General features: G+C 34.6%; 1 protein-coding gene across 3 annotated transcripts in view; it reads left to right on the forward strand.

Moving 5' to 3' along the window:
• Positions 1 to 13,103, forward strand: part of ST6GAL2 (ST6 beta-galactoside alpha-2,6-sialyltransferase 2) — a 251,537-nt gene that overhangs the window by 343 nt on the left and 238,091 nt on the right. The window lies entirely within an intron of this gene.

A 13,103-nucleotide genomic window follows, 5' to 3' on the forward strand; every position in this document is an offset into this window, starting at 1 on the left:
TGCTGTGTGCACTGAAATTAGACATTCATTTGCCACACGTGCATACAAATATATATGTGCGCTTGGGTATTTATATATATATTATATTGCACACAATTTATTTCATTTTACCTTTTCAGACTTGCTTATAAAGGTATATATGTGTTGTGTATATAGTATATGCAGATTATTATTTTTTGACAATGCTGTTTCTACCCTTATCTATATTTATCTATATCAAACTAATCTAATCTATATATCTATTATCGCTCTGTCTCTCAATCTATCATCCATCTGTCTGCCCATCTATCTATCATCTATCTATCTATCTATCTATCTATCTATCTATCTATCTATCTATCTATCTATCTATCATCTATCTCTCTCTCTATATATATATATCTATATCTATCTATCTTCTATGTATCTAATATATATATATATATATATATATATATATATATATATATATATATATATATATATATATATATATATATATATATATATATATATATATATATTATCTTAGTATCTATCATCTATCTGTCTGTTTCTGTCATTTATCTACACACACAAGGAGTGACAATTGGCACATTGTTTGCATTGTTTTCTATGTTACAATGCTCTTTGCCAAGCATGCATTATGATGGGCTTCAGAGTGGCAAATAGATTTGCATAAGTAGTGCGGTGACTTCGGTGGTTCTTCAAGACTGAATTTTGCAGGGGAGGGGAAGGGGATATTGGCAGGTTTGGAGTTATTCAGGGATTCCTAGAAGGAGGACGTCTGGTAAAGAGAGAGAAAGGAGGAGAGAGGCAAAACCTACAGCTCTCTAGGGGATGGTGGTGACTGAATACCTTGTAGTACAACTCAGCTGGGTAGAGGTAAAATAATGAAAGCTCTGTGCACGTATTTGTGCATTTTTTTAGGAATATGCAGCATAAGCTTAAGTTATAGATTGGCACACAAAATAACCTACTTTAAACTGGAATATGGAACTTTAACTAATTCTATTGAACTGAGTCTTTTGTGAACTATATATTTGAGCAAGGGCCATCAGAATAAAGGACCAAGTTCTAGACCTAACTTTTGAGAAGATGTGCAGTGGTCTTTAGCTATCTAAAGTAAAAATATGCAAGTGTTATGTTTACATTAACATTATGTAACAAATCAGATTTAAATGTATGCCCCAGACAGTGTGGTGGATATGTATCTAAAGTTCTGCTATTCAATAACATTTTCCTACATATCACAATGTAGAATGGTTTGCATTTTTAAAATATGTCAAGATACCTGAAACTGTTTGGTTTGCAAATTAAATGTCATCACATGCAAAGCAAAACTGCATATAGTTAATTAATGGGACTGGACTTTTCTGCCTGATATACACATCTATCTTTCTATTTATATATAATGCATAAACACACAGACTGACATAGCTTTTGTTTCAACTGCACACTACTAGCACACTACAAGATTTCATTATCACTTGTAATTTATGTTATTTTGAAAAACTTTTGTGCTATTCTATGTATCACTGGACTCTGTCATATTTATATTATTGAGCCATAGGGGGAGTTATGGAGCTGCAGATCAGTACAACACTCACTCAGATTGGTTTCAATAAGTATTACATTAAACTATGTTTTGTCTATCTATGCTTAAAAAAATTGAAAAAGGAATGTTTAATATTTTACATATTCAGATACCAGCTCACCGTTTTATGTTTTATTACATTTGGAATGTATATCATGTAGTTTAGTGCAAATGGATTGATGGGTCCAAACAAAAGTGGTAAATTCCAGGACATGACATCTGATAACTGTTTATCAATTATCTCTTTAGTTTCATAATTATTCATTTACATATTTAATAAAACTTACTTATGCTGTTTGTATATATGACTTCCTTCCATTTTTCGATGGTACAAGTAGTGTGACTTTGTTTTTGTTTTCCCTAATGAAAAAATCATACAACAAAGATTCTGTTTTTTTAATGTTATGGGGCAATAGGCATGTGCGAATGTGTAAAATAGTAATATCCAACAGGTGGAATTAATTATTATAATTAAGCTACATATGGTTTGTGATTAAGTAGTCAATAAATCTGTTCTGGAAGCAACTGTCTTTTTTATCCCATTAATCTTCTGTTTATAGGAAAATAAAGTTTCTATTTTAAAATTAATTAATAGCCTTAAACCTGTTCCAAATTTTCTAAAGTGACATTAAAGGGGAAAGTCAAAATTAAACTTGCATGATTCATTCATGGAAAATAGAGTGTCTTAAAATTACATGCGCTGTGTAATTTTAAGACAATTTTAAAATCACTTATAGTTTCAAATGTGCTTTGTTCTCTTGGTATCCATTGTTGAAAATGAATATGCACATATCCTACACTAGTGAGAGTGAGAGCTTGCTGCTGATTGGTGCTTGCACACATTTGTCTCTTGTGATTGGCTAACTAGATGTGTTCAGCTAGCTACCAGTAGTGCAATGCTGTTCCTTTAACAAGAGAATGAAGCAAATTTGATAATTGAAATTAATTGAAAAGTTGTTTAAAATTGTATGTTCTACCCAAATCATAAAATAAAATTTGGGGGTTTCCTGTCCCTTTAAAAGTTGGACCATATTTATTTGTATTCTAGATTTGTATGTCCTTTATATCTCATTTGTTACATTTTATCTGTTGTTTTAATAGCATTGGGACTATATTTTATTTTTAATGTATTATTAAACATGTGATTAGTTATAGGATCACGAAACCCAAACATTTTCTTGTGTGATTACATGTGCTAATTCATTAGAACAGGCAATTTTAAGACTAGCAACCCTACACTACAATCTGTTTAACCCCTACAAAGGTGCAAGTACTGCTCAGGACCTGCAGAGCACTGCAGGTCCTGAGCAGAAACTGCGATTGATCTATTCTGCAGTGCTAGTCACACAACTCAGCTGAGTAACTAGCGCTGCTGATTGGATCAATGGCAGTTTCTACTTGGAACAAGCAGAACTTTATTCAAAAGTGTCTTAAAATGACATGCACTATCTGAATCACACAACTTTAATTTTGCCTTTCATATCCCTTTAATGTCATAATTGTCATTTGGTTACTTCTGCATACCCACTGCATTGACCAGGGGATTATTTCAAGCATTACTGCATTATTGAGTGACAAATGCATTGGTCTGTATTTGAGTTAAAATTCCTGTGCATGGCTCTGCTGATTGGCAGCTACATCCGTATGTAGTTCCTAATTGGCTCATCAGCCATGTCCTGCTCTAAATCCGCAATTTGTTGGAGCACCTGTGGCAGGACCATAGCTCTGTGTTTAACCCATAGTTATTTAACGATAGTAGTACAATATGATGTACAAAATAGAATATTTAATGTTTAAATGCCACTTTAACACAACATGTGTTATTAATGAGCTTTTTATATTGCAATTTTTACACAGAAAATGTAATATTACACATGATGAGAGAGGAAGCAGTTAAGTGATCAGACTACAGAAAAAATATATTTTTTCACAGATAATGAATGCATCCATAAATAAGTGGATTCCTCCTAAATCAGTATAATGTTGTTCATTGCAGCATCTGTGGTTGCTTAGATTCTATATTTGTCATTTTCTTTCAAGGGGTGTGAATTTATTCCCATGTGGCTTTCATAGATCTGTAAAGATATGTAAATTTGAACTGGCAGCATTTAAAATGTGTACCAATTTCTATGCAACCCCAAAAGCTATAAATTATGCAGAATAAAACATTTGTACTCTCCTGCTAATCTCTCTATGCAGCTAAATTAAAGTCCTTGTTTATGCTTTCTGATGTTGAGCCAAACTGATGTGGACTCAGTGACCTGATCACAAATAATTTCAAGGTTACAATTGGTTTTCTATGTGTATCATTTCCAGTGACCAAATCACTGTCATTTGAAAGATTGAAGAGAAAAAAACAGAATAAATTCACCAGTGAATATTTTAAACCTTATTTATGGAGTGTTCTACCAAAAATGAGCAATTGCTGCTTTCATTTGTTGGAATGAAACTAAAATGATGGACAGTAAACATATTATCTAACTGCAATGAATCATACATTAATCTTTAAAGGGACATGAAACCCAATTGTTTTTTTTTATTTATTCAGATAGAGCATACAATTATAAAAAGTTTCCAATATGCTTCTGCTATACACTTCTTTTTCGTGGTCTTCTTTGTTGGAGAGAATACCTAGGTAGGTAGCATGCACATGTCTAGAGCACTATATGGCAACAGTTTTATGAGAATATGTTTGAGCATTAGATAGCAGCAGTGTTATCACAATATATAACATTGTTAAAAGTAGGGATGTGCGTTCGGTTGATTCGCCCATAAAGGAATGGACAAGAAGTCAGACGTTATCAGCACTATCTGTGACAATCCAGATCTTAGTGTGTTTCACTTTCACAAGAAGAGATTTGACTCCAAAAAGAGCTATCGGCCGCCATCTTCACCATAAGTTTTGGCCAAATCAACTAAATGCATCTCACTAGTTAAAAACATTTGTGCAAAATTACTGCTATTTAGTTCTCCAGACACGTGCACATTCTTGACCCTACCTGCTTTCCAACAAAGTAAAACAAGGAGAACAGTAAATTTGATAATAGAAGTCATTTTGAAACTTTTTTAAAATTGTATTCTCTATACGAACCATGGAAGAAAACATTTGGGTTTCATGCCCCTTTGATTAAATGAACAGGTGCATGTAAGTTTAAAAAAAATCACACAAAAGTTGTGCTCAAAACAAATAATCATTACTAAATCAAATCCATTTAAAGTGCTGACTTCCATAAAATTACAAAAGAACATTTGGGGGTTTCTTATCCCTTTAATGTGAAAAAGGATATAGCAGTGGGTTCAATCAAATACACCTAAAGTATGGTATAGGCGGCACTCAGAATATTACCATGTAATATGTATTAAAGGGACAGCATACACCAATTTCCATATAACTGCATCTAATAGACACTAATATAAAAAAATAAGATGCAAAGATACTGATATAAAAATCCAGTATAATATATATGTTATATATAGTATTATATATAGTATAATAATAATGTAATAGACACCAATATAAAGAATAAGATGCACAGATACTGATATAAAAATCCAGTATAAAACTGTTTAAAAACTTACTTAGAAGCTCTCAGTTTAGCTCTGTTGAAAAGGCAGTTGGAAAGCCCACTGCAAGTGGGAAATAAGACACTCCCCCTCCCCCTTCTTTTGCATATGAAAAGACCCTTTACACAAACAGGAGCAAGCTGGAGAAGGTAGCTGACGGTATTCTCCTAAAACTTTGGGGCTTGGTTAGGAGTTTGAAAATTAGAGCAATGTTATTTAAAAATAAGCAAACTATACATTTAAAAATAAGCAAACTATACATTTAAAAAAACAAACAAAAAAACTTTATGGGCTAAATAAATAGATCATCGACAAAACATTTATGCAAAGAAAAAATGAGTGTATAATGTCTTTTTAATTATCTAAGTGAGAACCACTCATATGTGTCATATGTGTTAAGATAAAACCTTATCCCCCACATAAAAATATATATAAGGCTAAATGGATAAATCAGTTCCAGCTGATATCAGGAATAATCACTAAAGGTTTAACAAATACCCCTAAATGTGTAACAAATACCCCTAAATAAAGTCATCCCAGTCTCCCTAATAATACGTCCACATGTTACACAGTCAATAACGTGCTTAAATAAACAGGAGTCAGTGCAATCAGACACATGGGGGTCTATTTATGATAGTGCGGACGGACATGATATAATGTAGCTTCTCATGTCCGCCACACATCGATAAATGCCAACAGCATACGCTGTCGGCATTTATCAGCAGATTTGCGCTAGCAGGGGGTGTCAATCAATCCGATCATATTCGATCGGGTTTATTTCTGTCCGCCGCGTCAAAGCAGGCGGACAGGTTATGGAGCAGCCTGAAGACTCGGCGGAAACACAGGGCATCAAGCTCCGTACGGAGCTTGATAAATTGACCCCAAATACTTTTGAGACATTGCAGTGAAGGCTAACTTCTTTAGCCTATTTGCCTCCTAAGAGGCAGCAAGATAAAACACCCCTATACTAATTTGTTTAGGGTAATTCACATGCCCTGTTCTCAATTGGCTGCACAAGGGCAGGGGGCAACATTGCATAAAAGAGATCTTGTGTAATGTTAAATTTCTCCACACAATGCTACATTGCAAGTGGTGATTGCAAGCGAACAGTTTCTCTACTCGAGAACTTGCAATCTTGATAAATTTTCTCATAAGTTGTAGTAGATCCAGTCACTTTAGTAGGCAAATGTGGGAGTATTTCAAAGGGCCCGATGATTTAAAGCTCTCTGGGCTGGCGAGTTTATTAAAGAATGCTCGCCCTGGTAAAATTATCTAAAGGCACTTTTCACCCTGAAAACAGGGTGTCTCGTAAGGGGCGTATACTGCATTTTTTTAAAACATCATACAAAATGAATAATTTAACCATTCACACAAAAGTAAGCATGGGGAAATTGTATTGTTAAGGTGCCTTAAAAATCATAACAAAATTCTATACCAAAAATTCTATTTTACCAAACACGTAAAATTTGGATGTAAATTACACAGAAATACATTGTATTAAATATGCACAGCGTAAATTGATTTTTAAGAAACTGGATGCACAAAAATCACTTAGAAATTCTTATTTATAAGTACAAAATACAAAGCGTAATTGTTTTTTTCGTAAAAAGGGCTGAACATGTGCGTTTCATGTGCGTATATGAAAGACATTGTGTCTATAATCCCAGCGTAATTCTGCAAAGATTTTCACACTACAGATCTCACAGTTTTTTCTTGCCAACTAAAAGTTTGCAAGCTTTTCTCAAAACACTACGAATACTTAATCAGGGATGCGCAATTCCTATCGCCCGACGCTCGGGACATGCAGTTTCTGGTGCCGGGCATGTGGGGTTTTTTTACATTTAGCCCTGCTGCGGTCAAGCAGGGCTTAAGCTTTTTTCTTTTCTTCTTCTGCGCTATTAGGACTATGAGCGGTGTTACAAATATTCAGTGCGATATATGTAATAGGCACACAGCCAATTTTAGCTAATTAAGTAATTATGACAAATGAAACAACAACAGTGATATCGCATTTTTATTTCTTTAGGGGTAAACTGATATGTGGTATTCATTTTTTGCATGTCTAAGTAGTTTCAGTAAAATAGACATACTAGTAGCTATTAATCCCACACTCGACCCTCCCTCCATAGGACGACTATGCCCTAACCTAGCCCAGCAGGGGATACTTGAGGTGATGAGCTTGCCCTGAGCGGGTAATACACCAGGGGCTGTTCACCGCATTGGCGGAATGCTCTGTGCACGCTACAATGGGGCTGTGCTTGTACAAGGGATGATCTCCCGACTCTACTTCTAACCTAGCTCTGCATATGGATTCTTGTTACACTGGGTGTTTTTGAAGCAGCTGCTGAGCATGTCTTATGGTACTTTGTGCTCTGACTGCTAAGTAAGAACCCAAAGTACCATACAAACAGGCTCAGATGATAGATTTGTGCTCTTTGCTGGGGTATGTGCTGTACATTTTACTACACACTGTAATGGGAACAACTTGCGCTTTCTGCACCGTGCAATGCGCTGTATTTCCGCTCTCTACACCATGAGCTGTAATGCACGGCTTCAAGAAACTATGGTAAATAGATTACATTTCAGTTCTTCAAATCACGGGTTGCGACTTGCACGCACAAATATTTTTAAAAAGTGTGAACCTTAGTAGAAATGCTGTACATTGCAATCCACTTAGACTTACTACTTTCCATCTTTGTACCACGTAATCATTGCAGTCATTTGGTTTATGTGACATTATAGGTCCTTTAACCTGATAGGAACGAGTCTCAGCTATCATGGCTGCGTGCATAGAACTTAGTGGTGTTGTGATGTTCAGCATAAAGTTATTTCCTTTCATTAGAAGTAAACATTTAATTAACTCAGAAAGGTTCAGGCACCTGCTGTGCAGGGTAAGTTTTTTTTTTTTTTGCTTTATTACGGTCCGTTCTTCTGCAGAAAACTATTTATACCTCGTATTGGATACAGTAATAGTGATTTTGTTTTGTTGCTGCCAGGATTCCCTGTAGAAATCCTTAAAGGGACATTATACACTCATGTTTTCTTTGCATAAATGTTTTGTAGATGATTATTTATATAGCCCATAAAGTTCTTTTTTTTTTTTTTATGTATAGTTTTGCTTATTTTTAAATAACAGTGCTCTGATTTTCAGACTCCTAACCAAGCCCCAAAGTTTTATGACAATACCGTCAGCTACCTACTCCAGCTTGCTCCTGTTTGTGTAAAGGATCTTTTCATATGCAAAAGAAGGGGGAGGGGGGTGTCTTATTTCCCACTTGCAGTGGGCTTTCTAGCTACCTTTTCAACAGAGCTAAACTGAGAGCTTCTAAGTAAGTTTTTAAACAGTTTTATACTGGATTTTGATATCAGTATCTGTGCATCTTATTCTTTATAGTAGCGTCTATTACATGCAGTTATATGAAAATGAGTGTATACTGTCCCTTTAATTGCTTTATAGCTGAATTGCTGTCATAAAGTAAACAATCATTTTGGGCAACACCATGAAGAAATGGGTTAAGTTTTAAAAGTTCAACATTTTCATCTGGGCCAAATGATAAAATGAAATGGTAAATTGCTTTTGTTCTCATTTATGTTTTTGTGTGTTGCTTCAGCTCGTTAACCATTTTATTGATTCAATTATTTAGAAGTTCATGTGCACATATTGAAGTCAATTCATGTAAACTGATTCTGTAGACATGGTGACATCTTAAAAGGACCTAAGTACATTCTAATGAACTCTTTAATTAAAACATTTAACTAGTCCATTACTAATGCTTGCTAACTGGTTATGCAAACTGTGCAATGGGGAGCTGCAGGCCTTTCTGTTTCCAAGCAAGATATGGCCAGTGATAATTATTCTGCGAATCAGGACAAGTAGATTGTCGCAAGGGACAAGTAGACTGGGATCCGCTTTAGGAACTTGGACAAGTAGTTTTTTTAAAAAAAATCCACACCCCTGCTTAATACCCTAATAGAAAATCACATGCATACGAAAATATATGCAAACATAAGATGCTATACGCAGAAAACAGCGTAATTTGATTTATATTGGCTGCAGTATTTAATTTTGAAAGTGCGCGCCCTACTTGCTCCCTGCTAACTTTGCTATAGCCATTGAGCTCCAGTACTTTCAATAGGAGCTATCTCGCCCCATTTTTTACGATCATTCCACCAGGGCAGTCCCTGTGAGGGTCAGTGAAAAAAAAACATGTCTGAAATTGCGAAGTTTAGATCAACGAGCCCTTAGAGAGAACAATATAAAAATGAATTAAGAAATTTTAGTACCTCTCTGACACAGCCTCCCACTAGAAGCATGCAGTATGGGTGCAGCTATTTCAAATGAGAACATAAATTTAACGGAGCTATTAGTAATCAATGTAATATATTCCAGTAGGTAAAACGGATAATTGAGAATACATTAAAGGAATGGTAAACTTCATTATAACATTGTCTATTAAACTGTAGTTTGTAATCCATTCAATTTATTATCAGATTTTCATTTAAACGATCCTATGTAAAATTTTTATAAAATCTATTATTTACCGCTATGTTCCCCGCAATCCCCCGCCGGCCCCCCACGCAGCAATAAATCATTGTCTCTGACACGTCCAATGGAAATGTGTATCTACTGGCTTGGCAGGCTACATCATTATGGGAGGCAATAGCGTTGCGCTTCCATATGCGCATGCACAAACAAAATTACTTGCTACGCAAAAAGTAAACATTAAATCATTTCATGCACACCGATTCATTGTTTATTTGTAGCCGATACTGTAAGTATTGTGGATTTTCCAATTTTTTTCTTATTACAACGATTTTGCTCAAATATATATATATATATATATATATGAGTATAAACAATAAAAAAATTATTTTGAAACATTTATCCATATTATATATATCTTTATAGAAATAAATTTATATATATTGATACATATCGATATAGATATATAGATATATGTATATACCAATTTTAGGTTGATCAATAATTATTTGTTTATAAATATCATCAAAGATAATAATATTGAGATGAAATTGCTTAAAAAAGTAATACAATTTCATTGCAATAGTAAATATTGAAGCAAAAAATTGTGTTTAAAATTTTTGTTGACAATAAGTATAATAACTAAATAAAAAATAAAATTTTATTAGCCATCTAAATGACTATAACATATTCGATACGTATGTATTAAAAAAAAATTCAAATATTATTGATCACATAAAAATTTAAAATTGGAATGTATCAATGAATAATGCATATTCATTTATCACTGCTCAAAACGGACGAATAACGAATAATGAATATGTTCTGATACTTACAAAAAATATATAAATGCTCATTTTTGATAAGGGAAAGGAACAGACGTTCTATGCGTTCTTGTGCGCTATCCGTGAACGAAGCAAACACTGCATCTTGTGATTCAATGTTTACCTTGTTCATTGACAAAGCTGATTTTGCGCATGCACAGTTTAACGTCCATATCGCGAACGCTCAGAGCCAGTGATGAAAACGGGAGGTGGGGCAGCTGCACACGTCACTGAGCTCCATGAGAAATCTTCCATGGGGCGGAGTCTGCAATTGTAAAAGATAAAAATTACAAACGGTAAATGAAATATAAATCCTATTTCCCCAAAAAAATTAAAATGGCGTTTTAACTTGCAATTACATGTACTTTAGATTGATGCATTGCAAATGGCATTGAGTTTAGCATTCCTTTAAATGGGAAAAAATATTACACTGTCCTTTCAAGAACCACTGCTTTTTAACTTGCATGTGCAGGCTCACATGAGCACTGCATTTGTTTAGAAGATACAGCTGCCTTTTATGTGCATACTACTGTAATAGAAATGTGTATTCAGATTTAAAAAAAATAAAAATGTTGCTGTATTCTTTGCATTTGTTTAAAATGGCCCTTTAATAAATAAACAAACAACAAAATCGTTGGCAAAAAATAGATGACTCTTTCATGCTGTTAAAACCATTACTGTAAAGGTGGGAGATGCTTTTCTGCAGGCAGGAAAGTCTATTTAATAGCAATCCAGCAATGTCCTTGTCAGGTGATGGATTCCTGTGTAAGTTTTACTTCTGTTCTTAAAGGGACATCAAACACAACATTTTTCTTTCATGATTTAGATAGAGCATACCATTTTATACAACTTTCCAATTTACTTCTCATATCAAATATGCTTCACTCTCTTGGTATTCTTTGTTGAAAGAGCAGCAATGCACTACTGGGAGCTAGCTGAACCTGAACACATCAGGTGAGCCACTGACAAGAGGCATATAAGTGCAGCCACCAATCAGCAGCTAGCTCCCAATAGTGCATTGCTACACCTAAACCTACCTAGATATGCTTTTTAATAAAGGATAGCAAGAGAACAAAGAAAATTAGATTACAGAAGACAATTTGAAAGATATTTAAAACTGCATGCTCTATCTGAATCATGAAAGAAACATTTGGGTTTTCATATCACTTTAACCAATTTAAAAAAAAAAAGATGAAGTTTAAAAAAATGTTCTGCTGGTTTGAAGCAATAGCACACTAACTACTACTTTAATTAAGCTGCTACTAAGTTGCTCTTGTGCTGCTCTAAAGATGTTCCCATTCAAAATAATGGACATACAGATTTTTGTTAGCAAATTGCATTTTTATGTACTTCATTTCACAAGGCATAGGTGAGAGTAGACAACCAGTCATACAAAGATTCTATATTCTAGGCAAATTACAAAACAAGTTTTAATTTTAGGCATGTGAATTTTATTCTTATATTTACATAATCTAATATACTATCGTTTTCTGTAAAGGCAAGTTGGTTGTGAAGTCATCCTTTACAGCTGACTTATACATCCCAGGTGGGTTTAAATTGACTATGAAGTCAATTTAGAAAGTCAGTTTATGCCACTTTACAGATCACTAGTAAGGCCATATGCTGAGTGTTCAGTTTTGTAGGGTATATCTCCAGAAGCATAAATAAACTTAAATCTATTTAATGAAGCACTATTAAAGGGATATGAAACCCATTTTTTTTTAATGATTCAGATAGAGCATACCATTTAAAAAAAAACATTCTATTTTACTTCTGTTATCAATTTATATTTGTCCTCATGGTATCTTTTGTTGAAAAGCAGGGACATATGCTTAGGAGCCGGCCCATTTCTGGAGCACTATATGGCAGAAATTTTGCAGGAATGTTATCCTTTGCAAGAGCACTATATAGCGGCACTATTTCCTGCCATGTAGTGCCCCATATGCCTACCTAAGTATCTCTTCAACACAGAATATCATGGAAACAGAGCAAATTGATACTAAGAGGTCGATTTATTAAGCAGCGGATGCCGCAATCTACCCCCGTAGTTTCCAGATAGCTGGAAACAGGAGTTAAAAAGCAGCAGTCATTAACTCATCCGCCACCTCTGAGGCTGCGGACAGCAATCACCCCGATCAGATACGATTGGGATGATTGACACCCCCCGATTGGCTGCAAATCTGCAAGGGGCAGCATTGCACAAGCATTTCACTAGAAATGCTTGTGCAATGATAAATGCTGTCTGCATTTATCGATGTGCAGCAGACACGATCCGCTGTCTGCCCGCACAATGATAATTCGGCCCCTAGAAGTAAATTGGAAACTTTTTTTAAAAAAAAATTATGCTCAGTGTGAATCACAAAAGATTCCTTTTAAATACATGGTCTAAAAAAATAAAACTTACCAAGAAAGCCTAAATTGCCTAAATATGTATAGTTTACAGCAGAGAAGGGAAAGAGGTGATATGATAGAAACATCTAAATATATTAAGGGGCTCAATAAAGCTGAGGCTGTATGCATTGTTCAATAAAGGTGCAATACCAGAACAAGGGGTCATGATCCCAAACTGAAGGGTAGAAGGTTCAGGAGTAATTTGCAGAAACACTGCTTCATAGGAAGGGTGGTCGATGCATAGAAAGAACTTCCACTAGAGGTG

The sequence above is a fragment of the Bombina bombina genome, chromosome 3 (genome assembly GCF_027579735.1).
Source record: "Bombina bombina isolate aBomBom1 chromosome 3, aBomBom1.pri, whole genome shotgun sequence".
In the NCBI taxonomy this organism is placed as follows: Eukaryota; Metazoa; Chordata; class Amphibia; order Anura; family Bombinatoridae; genus Bombina; species Bombina bombina.